Genomic DNA, 10,650 nt, shown 5'->3' with positions numbered 1-10,650 from the left:
CACAGATGTTAGGCTAACCGGTCTATAGTTTCCAGCCTTCTGTCTACTGCCCTTTTTAAATAAGGGTGTTACATTAGCAGTTTTCCAGTCTGCCGGGACCTTTGCTGAGTCCAGGGAGTTTTGGAAAATTATTACCAATGCACCCACAATCCCTACCACCACTTCCCTCAAGACCCTAGGATGTAAGCCATCAGGTCCAGGTGATTTATCCGCCTTGAGTCCCATTATTTTACCGAGTACCACTTCCTTAGTGATTTTGATCGTGTTTAGCTCCTCCCCCCCTATAGCCCCCTGTTTGTCCAGTGTTGGGATATTCTTAGTGTCTTCTACTGTAAAGACTGATACAAAATATTCATTCAGTGTTTTTGCCATCTCCATATTTCCCACCATTAATTTCCCGGTCTCATCCTCTAAGGGACCAACATTTACTTTAGCCACCCTTTTTCTTTCTGTATAACTATAAAAACTCTTACTATCTGTTTTTATATTTCTTGCTAATTTACTTTCATAATCTATCTTCCCTTTCTTAATCAATCTTTTTGTTATTTTTTGCTGTCTTTTAAAGTTTTCCCAATCCTCTATCCTCCCACTAGATTTGGCTACCTTATATGCCCTTGTTTTTAGTCGAACACTATCCTTAATTTCTTTACTTAGCCACGGATGGCTGTCTTTTCTTTTACACCCTTTTCTTCTCAGTGGAATATATATTTTTTGGAAGTTGTAAAATAACTCCTTAAAGGTACACCACTGATCATGTATCGTCTTACCCTTTAATCTATTTTCCCAATCCACTCTACTCAATTCCGCTCTCATACCTTCATAGTCTCCTTTATTCAAGCTTAGCACGCTTGTTTGAGATCCAACCTTCTCACCCTCTAATTGAATATGGAATTCAACCATGTTATGGTCACTCATTCCAAGGGGATCCTTTACTAGGACATTTTTAATTAATCCTGTCTCGTTACACAGGACCAGATCTAAGGTTGCTTGCCCCCTGGTCGGTTCAGTTACATACTGCTCAAGAAACCCATCCCTAATACACTCAATGAACTCATCCTCAAGGCAGCCCTGCCCAATTTGATTTGTCCAATTAATATGATAGTTAAAATCCCCCATAATTATAGATGTTCCCTTATTACAAGCCTCAACTATTTCCTGATTGATACTCCGTCCAACATAGTTGCAACTGTTCGGAGGCCTATAGACTACGCCCACTAGTGTTTTTTTCCCATTATTCCTTACCTCCACCCAAACTGTTTCATTATCCTGATCTTTTGACCCAATATCATTTCTCTGTATTACAGTGATTCCTTCCATTATTAACATAGCCACCCCACCTCCCCTTCCTTCCTGCCTGTCCTTCCTGATCGTTAAATAACCTGGTATGTTTAATTCCCAGGCATTGTCACCCTGCAGCCATGTCTCTGTAATGGCCACAAGATCATACCCATATGTAGTTATTTGTGCCATTAACTCGTCTATTTTGTTACGAATGCTATGTGCATTCAGATAGAGAACTTTCAAATATGTTTTGTGACACTTAGTTCCTGCTTTTGCCCTTTTTATTACTTTACCTTTTACTCCATACCTTCTGCCCCTTCCTGACACGCTCTGGTTTTTAATTTCCCCACTGCTACCTAAGTCTATGACCTTCTCTGTTGTCATTTTTATTATTTGCTCTCTAGGAACCTCCCCCCCCACTAGTAAGTTTAAAGCCCTCTCTACAGCCCTAGTTATATGATCCGCCAGGACTCTAGTCCCAGCACTGGCCAAGTGAAGCCCGTCCTAACGGAACAGCTCCCTCCTGCCCCAGTACTGGTGCCAGTGTCCCAGGAAGCAAAACCCATTTCTCCCACACCAGTCTTTGAGCCACGCATTTAACTCTCTAATTTTATTTGTCCTAGCCAAATTCGCTCGTGGCTCAGGTAATATTACCCTTGAGGTTCTGTTTTTTAATTTGACCCCTAGCTGCTCATACTCCTTTAACAGAACCGGCTTCCTAATCCTATCTACGTTGTTTGTACCAACATGGACCATGACAACTGGATCCACCCCCTCCCACTGCAAGTTTCTTTCCAGCCCAGAGGAGGTGTCCTTAACCCTGGCACCGGGTAGGCAACACAGCCTTCGGGACTCTCGCTCTCGGCTGCAGAGAACTCTATCTATCCCCCTAATAATACTATCCCCTACCACTACAACATTTCTAGTTACTCCCCCCTCTTGAATGGCCCCCCGTTCCACGGTGCTGTGGCCAGGTTTCTCATCCTCCCTGCAGTCCCTGCTCCCGTCCCCACAGGGAGTAAGAACCTCGAACCTGCTGGACAAGAGCAAGGGCTGCGGCTCCTCCAGCTCTACCTCCTGGATCCCCGTACCTGCCTCACTTGTAGTCACACCGTCCTGTCCCTGACCATGGGCTACATCTGAATTAATTAACTTCATAGGTGTGATCACCTCCTGATACACAGAGTCCAGGTACTTCTCCCCCTCCCTGATGTGTCGCAGTGTCTGAAGCTCAGACTCCAGCTCATCAACACGGAGCTGGAGTTCCTGTAGCAGCAGACACTTGTCACAGATGTAATCACCGTGAGCCTCAATGGGGTTCACCGGCTCCCACATCTCGCAACAGTAACACATCACCTGCTCCATTCTATGTAATTAATTAAATTTTTTATTGTTAGTTATGGACACCCTCTGCCCGATTATAGATGCTAGTATCCCCTTTAATTAATTGGATTTAATTTAAATCAATCCCTCTAATTACACCGAGGAGCGAGGCGCTACCTCAGAGCGCGGGCGCAGCGCAGGTGCTGTCAGTTGCCGATTGAACACAGACACACTGGCGCCGGTGAGTTCTTAAAGGGGAGGGTCGATCTTGCTCTGCAGCCACACCCTGCTCATTGGAGCCTTGATTCTCGGCCTGGACAGACCTGTGCCAGACCTGTGCCTAAATCTTCCAGGCAATTACTATGGAGAGGGACAGGGAGTGAGCACAGCGATTCAGCGAGCGGGCCTCGGAGGCTCTGGTTGGCGCGGTGGAGCGCAGAAGATGTATACTGTACCCAGAGAGTGGCAGGAGGCCTTTGCCACGCGAGTACAGAAGAGTGTGGAGGGAGGTGGCTCAAAGCGTTTCCTCCAGGAGCATGGTGCCCAGGACCCATATCCAATGCAGGAAAAAGTTCAACGACCTCACTCGGATCGTCAGGGTGAGTGGCTTTTTTTCAAAACCTCTCCATCCCTCCATCTCAACATCACTCTATGGCCAGAAGGTCTTAAAAGCCCCAATGCCCAACACTCAGCCAACACCTATGGCTCTTTCATCAAACACACACGCACATTCCACACTTTGCATACAGTAAGGGCTATTCAACTATGGGAGGCAATTCAGGCAACACCATGGCTGCATACAGTAAGGTCTATTCAACTATGGGTGGCACATCAGGCAAGACCATGGCTGTATACTTACTCAGACGCCGTCCTTTTTCTTGCAGGCCAAGCTATCTCATAATAGGAGACAGCAGCAACGGACGGGTGGAGGGCGGCCTCAGCTGCAACCCCTCAGCCATCTTGAGGTGCGCGTCCAGAGGATTGTGGCAAGCCGGGTGATGGGTCCCGTCGCCACTGGAGACGCCGACCCCGTTCTGAACAGCAATGGCAAGGTCATCATGTTCTTGTCCTCTCTCCTTCCACTTGTTCCTCACAACACCAGCCTTTGACACTTTCAATCCAACTTACTAAATCGCTGCACTCATTCCTCCCTTGCTGCCACCCTGTCCTCACGCTAAAGCCGCTCTTGTACCTCCCTGCTTTCAGATGATGATTCACCAGTTGAGGAGATGGGCCCTCAAGCTGCCAGTGGGAATGAAGCTGCAGGCAAGGAGGGAGAGGAAGCTGGAGCATCAGCGCCACCCTCTCCCGAGGAAGCCCATGCCCATACTGGGAACACGCCTTCCCTGGAGGGGAGCAGGGGGCAATGGTCTGATGAGGGTGAAGCTCTAGGACCCAGCGGGCTGCAGCAACGCGATGGGGGTAGGGAAGCTCGGGGGTCTTCTCCCCGGAGGGAGAGTATGCCAGCGAGTCCTGCTGCACTGGACGCAGAGGAGGAGTGGGTCCTCGCTGAAATGAGCGCCGAGGCGGGGCAAAGGCACACTGAGCTCATGGGTGCAGTGGGAAGGGTGCCTGAATACATTGAATCACTGGCAAGGAGTGTGGAGCACTTCACTGTAGCACAGGTGGATGCCACACAAATGTTTAGTGTTGCAATCCAGTCACTGGCTGATATGACCCCATCTCTGTCTGTTCTCATGCAGACTCAGATTTAGGCCACGCGAGCACTGACTGCTGCCATCCTCTCTGGTTCGGACACATTTCCCCGGGGCTCTCACCGCGTCGCAGCAGGCCAACAATCTGTGCTCCACCAGATTGCTCCGGATGCTGCAGTGCTGCCGCGTGGGAGTGCCAGTGTGTCGGTCGAGCAGGGAGTTGCTGTCCTCTCTCAAGATGACAGCATTCCTGCTGCCACCACCGTCACTTCTCCACTGCACTTGCCACCGCCTGTAGGACAGACTGCTGCCGCCCATGCAGAGTTGGTGCAGACTGCAGCCGGGCCCTCCAGGCCCAAAGCTGGTCGAGGCCGTCCTTCAAGGGCATCTGCAGTCTCAGGTTGTGACAATCAGCAGCCTTCCACCAGCCTTGCTGCAGCCACTGGGGCCCCATTATGGAGGAGCTGCAGGGTGGGAAGGGGGGAAGTGCGCAAGGGAAGGAGATCACCCTCGAACGGCAAAAAGTAGGAGCTGTGACAAAATGTTGTTCATTGTTTTATTAAAGGCCGAGGCTCATGGTCAAAATTCTTTTACTGTTTTTGACATTGTCTCCAGGTTGTGAGAGCCAGTTATGAAAGTGACTGGTTTTTTTTGTGCTTCTTTCTATTAGTTTGTCATGCGGAAATGAGACACACAACAGAGTTTGTAAAATAAAGAAGTTTTTGTATTCAAAATGTACATGTTTGGTCTTTGCCATCATTGATGCCTTGACCGGCTTAGGGGGTTGCGGGTTGGTTTCATTCAGGTTGTTCTCAATGGCAGAAGTCATTTCTGTTAAGTCTGTGTGTTCTAGTTGTATTTAAGATTAATTACTGACACAGACTACAAGAATAACGTTTCAACAGGTCTTTACTAGTTGGAGGTCAGGGCTATACTAACAGCAATATCACTACACAGTACTTATATACCGGTGGTCACCACCGGTATTACGTATACAGCAGCCAGAGAAAGTAGTACATCTCTTAAGGTGGAACAGGTTACATACACCACAATCCTCCCTTTTTAGCTTAACAGTCATATCCCCATTTAACATAACATAATAACATATATACATATATAACTTCAGGTATAAACAGTTCAAAGGTTCAGTCTCTCAGGAGGCCTTCTGATTCAGGTTGGATAACGCCTTTCAGTGGTCTCTGATTCTTGTTGCTGAGGTGACTCCTCTAGTTGGTTTCCTATGTATTGGACGTCATCATCAGGTACATTCCCTGCCGAGGTAGATGCTTCAGGTTCATTAACGTCTTCCACAGTTGTCTCTGTCGCAACCATGGGTTTGACCCTTGCTCTCGATTCTACCAGTTGTTCCGCATGACGCCTTATCACATTGTTACCAATATCTACTGTGTACATCAGAGGTCCTTGTCTGGCCCGAATTGTTCCGGACTGCCATTTTTCGTTTCCATAGTCCCTTGCCAACACTGGTTGTCCTACGTCGAAACTTCGAGTGGTCTTGTTATTAATATGCCGGAACTGTTTGTTTTCCACTTCCCGCCGCACATTTGGTTTTAACAAGCCCAACCTGGACCGCAACCTCCTGTTATAAAACATCATGGCAGGACTTTGGTTAGTTACTGCATGAGCGGCGTTTCGATATGCCATTAGGAAATTGTCCACCTTGTGTTGTAGCGGAATCTGGTCATCGTTCATGGCCTTTATTGCCTTTTTGAATGTTTGGACAAATCTCTCGGCCAACCCGTTTGTCGCCGGATGATATGGGGCAGAGGTATAATGTTTCACCCCATTCTTCTTTAAGAATTTTTGGAATTCTTCCGACACGAACTGTGGTCCGTTGTCCGAACATATCTGTTCTGGCAATCCGTTCCTTGCGAATATTGTTCTTAACACCGCAATTGTCTTTTTTGAAGTAGTGGTATTCATCTTGATCACTTCTGGCCATTTGGAATGTGCGTCCACCGCAATTAGGAACATGGAGTCCATGAATGGACCAGCAAAGTCAATATGTACGCGTTGCCATGGGGCTGAAGGCCATTCCCATGGGTGTAGCGGTGCGATCGGAGGTGCATTTTGCACTTTTTGGCACCCAGCGCAGCTTTTCGTCAACTCCTCTATCTGTTGGTCAATACCCGGCCACCATACATAAGCCCTAGCAAGACTTTTCATCTTAACTCCCCCCAGATGACCTTCATGCAGTTCCTTTAGAACTCTTTCCCTTAACTTGGGAGGAATAATCACTCTTGTCCCGTACATCAAAGTACCATGGCAGACGGACAGCTGGTCTCGCCTTGCCGAGAATGCCGGTAACAGAGGATCACCATGTGTTGGCCATCCCTTCACTGTCATCTCGTAGACTCGGGACAGTGTTGGGTCGTTCCTGGTTTCTCTTTCAATACTTGCATTGGTGACTGGTAAACACTCGATGATGGTCGAATGAAATAACTCAACAGGGTCAACTTTCGTCGTCTCTTCTTCTTCAGGTAGTGGCAGGCGCGACAGCCCATCAGCATTGCCATGCTGCTTTGTACCTTTGAATTCTATTTGATATTGATGTGCCCCTAGGAAAAGGGACCATCTCTGGAGTCTCTGTGCTGTCATCACCGAAACACCCTTCTTAGGGTTAAAAATGGATACCAACGGCTGATGGTCTGTCAGAAGTGTGAATTTTTGGCCCTGCAGGTAATGATTAAACTTCTTCACTCCCCATACAAGGCTGAGAGCCTCCCTATCGATCTGCGCATAGTTGCGCTCAGCGGAGGTCAATGATCTGGATGCAAACGCGACTGGCCTTTCCATGCCATTTGGCAACTTGTGTGAGAGTACTGCCCCAATACCATATGGAGAAGCATCACAAGCCAACCGAATAGGCAGTGTCGGGTTGAAGTGAGCCAACACTTCCTCTGAGGTGATCAATTCTTTGCTTTTGCGAAATGCCTTCTTACAGTTTTCGCTCCATTCCCATGGTACCCCCTTCTGTAAAAGAGCGTTCAGCGGGTGCAGTACCGTGGATAGATTCGGTAGAAACTTATGGTAATAGTTAATCAATCCTAGAAACGACCTCAACTGAGAGACATTATCCGGAGCGGGAGCCTTTACAACTGCCTCTATCTTGTCAGGAGACTTATGAAGCCCCTCCCGGTCAATGACATGACCACAGTACGAGATCCGCTTCTGAAAGAACTCATATTTCTGCCGATTAACTCGAAGTCCATACTCTTTCAGTCTGTTTAGCACCAGTTCCAAGTTTGCGAGGTGTTCTTCATCACCATCTCCTGTAATCAGAATATCGTCCAGGTAACATTGTGTGCCTGGAATTCCCTGTAATACCTGCTCCATGGCCCTCTGCCAAATTGCTGGAGCCGATGCCACTCCAAAAACCAGCCTATTATACCGGTACAAACCTCTATGCGTGTTGATCGTGAGGTACTGGCATGACTCTTCTTCAACCTCCATCTGCAAGTACGCCTGCGCCAGGTCTATCTTGGTGAAGTGTTTCCCGCCAGACAACGAAGCAAAAATATCCTCAATCCGCGGAAGCGGCTACTGCACCGTGTGAAGCACCGGATTAACGGTGATCTTGAAGTCTCCACAGATGTGAACCTTCCCTGGTTCTCCTGGCTTGTTGCTCGAAGGACGTTTCATAACGGGAACAATGGGCGTAGCCCACTCACTCCAATCTACCTTAGACAGTACACCTGAACGTTCTAGCGCTTCCAGTTCCGCTTCTACAGCAGGTCGTATTGCATAGGGTACCGGTCTGGCTTTGAAAAATTTTGGGTGTGCATGTTCATCAATCTTGATGTTTGCCGTAATTCCTCTCAGTGTTCCCAGTCCCTGCTGGAACACCTCTTTAGCACCATCCAATATTCTGGACAATCGTTTAGGTTTGACATCTGTTTCCCCGGAATCTACCGTTAGTGCCTTTAAGGAGTGCCAGTCCATATTCATTTTCCTAATCCACTCCCGTCCCAGTAGTGGTGGACCTCCTTCAGGTAGCACATATAAGTCCATTACTTGGCTTTCTTTGCCCTTGTGGACCACTTTTACCTCTATCTTTCCGATGGGGTACACTCTTTGCCCCGTGTATGTTTTCAATATAATCTCCGTATCCCGTAGGGGAATATGTTGGAATAACCTTTTGTAATCTTTCTTATTCATGACCGTCAATGCCGATCCAGTGTCCAATTCCATCTTTACTTGGACTCCTGCTATCTGAAGAGTGACCCAAATTGTCTGGAGATCTGCATCCTTACCAACGTTGTGTACTCTTAAGCTACCCAGTTCATTACTGCTGGCGTCTGAATCTGACTTCTGTTCGTTCGAACTGTTCTTTGTCACCTTGTGTACCTTTATGTATTTTCCTTGCGGTGACTTTTTGTTGCTGGTCTTCTTTCCTGACCAGCATACCTTAGCTATGTGGCCAAGCCTGCCACACATTCTGCATTCTTGGTTTTTAAACCAACACTGGTTCTGATCGTGCGTTGTCTTTCCTCAACGATCACATTTTACAGTACTCAAAACCAATTGATTTGTACTGAGTTCCGGTGACCGTAGCTGCATTACTGCCGTGCCTCTCGCTGCGGCTTCGTGTGATGCTGCCATAGTGACCGCTTTCTCAAGCGTCAGCTCATTCTCCTTGAGCAGTCGCTTTTGTGTATCTTCTTTTAATAATCCACACACAAATTTATCTCTTAGCGCATCTGTTAGTCCCGTTCCAAACTGACAGTACTTTGCTAGCTTACGCAATTCCATTAAATATTCAGCATTGCTTTCATCTTTCAGCTGCTTTCTGCTGTAAAATTTAAATCGTTCCGCTAGCATCAGCGGCGTGGGGTTTAGATGATTTCTCAGGACAGTAACAATCTCCTCGAACGTCTTCTCCGCCGGTTCATCTGGTGATAAAAGGTGTTTCAATTGCCCGTATGTCTTCGCACCCATTAAGTTTAATAAAGTTAGTGCTTTCTCATCATCTGGGATTTTATTTGCTTTACAATAATTTTGTATGCGTTCTACATATGTGGCCCAATCTTCGATGTCGCTATCAAAGGTATTAATGTTCCCATGTTTAGGCATCGTTGCAATTTTTTTTAGTGATTTCCCTTTTTCCAAGATGGCGGCTTCCCGCTCTTGTCTTCGTCCTCCGCCTACAAAATGGCGGTTTCCCGCGCTTGGCGGTCTTTCCTGCGCTCGCCTTCTTCACCCGCTGGCTGCAATGGCGTTTGGCGTGCCGCTGCTGCTCCCCTTTCCCAGCGGTTAGTAACTCCCCCGACGCTGTCTCCGCTTCACCGCGGCTCCCTCGGGCATTCGCGCTTCCCCGATGTCGCGCCTCGCAGCCCTTCTTGCAGCCCGGTCATTCGCACCGGCTGCGTTCGCCTTCACCGCGGCTCTCGCGCCTTCAGTCGCCCCAGACGCTGCGCCTTTTTGGCCCGAATGCGGCCCGGCCCTTATCACCAGCCGCGATCGATGTCCCCGCGCTGCGCCTTTTGGCCCGAATGCGGCCCGGCCCTTATCTCCGGTCGCGATCGATCTCACCGCCCTTATTCCTCCGTCTTCCCTCCCCGTCTGTACAGCCAACGCGGCTGACTTTCTGCTCGCGTCGCTGACCGGCTTACCCACCACCGAGGTAGAAGTAAGATAGCTGACTGCCGCTGATGGAGGCTTCGAGTTCAGGATATCTTCTGCACTCCGGGTTCTCGATGCCTGCCGCGCGACGTGTCTTCCAGCAGGGTGATGAGGGTGGATGCCTCTCTTCGACGCCCGTTCTGTGGACGAAGCCGCCGTGGATATAAACTGCCGCAGGGTAAGAATCGGACTCGTCGCCACTGTTAAGTCTGTGTGTTCTAGTTGTATTTAAGATTAATTACTGACACAGACTACAAGAATAACGTTTCAACAGGTCTTTACTAGTTGGAGGTCAGGGCTATACTAACAGCAATATCACTACACAGTACTTATATACCGGTGGTCACCACCGGTATTACGTATACAGCAGCCAGAGAAAGTAGTACATCTCTTAAGGTGGAACAGGCTTAAGTTCTCTTAAGGTGGAACAGGTTACATACACCACAATTTCCTCTGAAGGGGCCTAGAGGCGGCTTGCTATGAGCCTTTGATGGACGGCCCTTCCAGTTTCGACACCGCCTTGGCACTGTTGATGATCATCCTCCTCATCTTCCTCTTCCTCCTCCTCCTCTGGTGGTGCTCCAATGCCTGGTGGCATTGGCTGGGTCCTGAGGATTGCAAGGTTATGCAGCATGCAGCACACAATGACGAAGTGGGAGACTCCCTCAGGCGAGTACTGCAGGGCTCCTCCAGAATGGTCAAGACAGCGGAACCGTTGCTTCAGCACGCCGATTGTGTGCTCAACGATGTT

Source organism: Somniosus microcephalus, chromosome 2 (genome assembly GCF_052327205.1).
Source record: "Somniosus microcephalus isolate GS21.2 chromosome 2, FLI_Smic_1.0, whole genome shotgun sequence".
Lineage (NCBI taxonomy): Eukaryota > Metazoa > Chordata > Chondrichthyes > Squaliformes > Somniosidae > Somniosus > Somniosus microcephalus.
The sequence above is the reverse complement of the archived record's forward strand: the minus strand, read 5'-3'. Positions refer to the sequence as shown.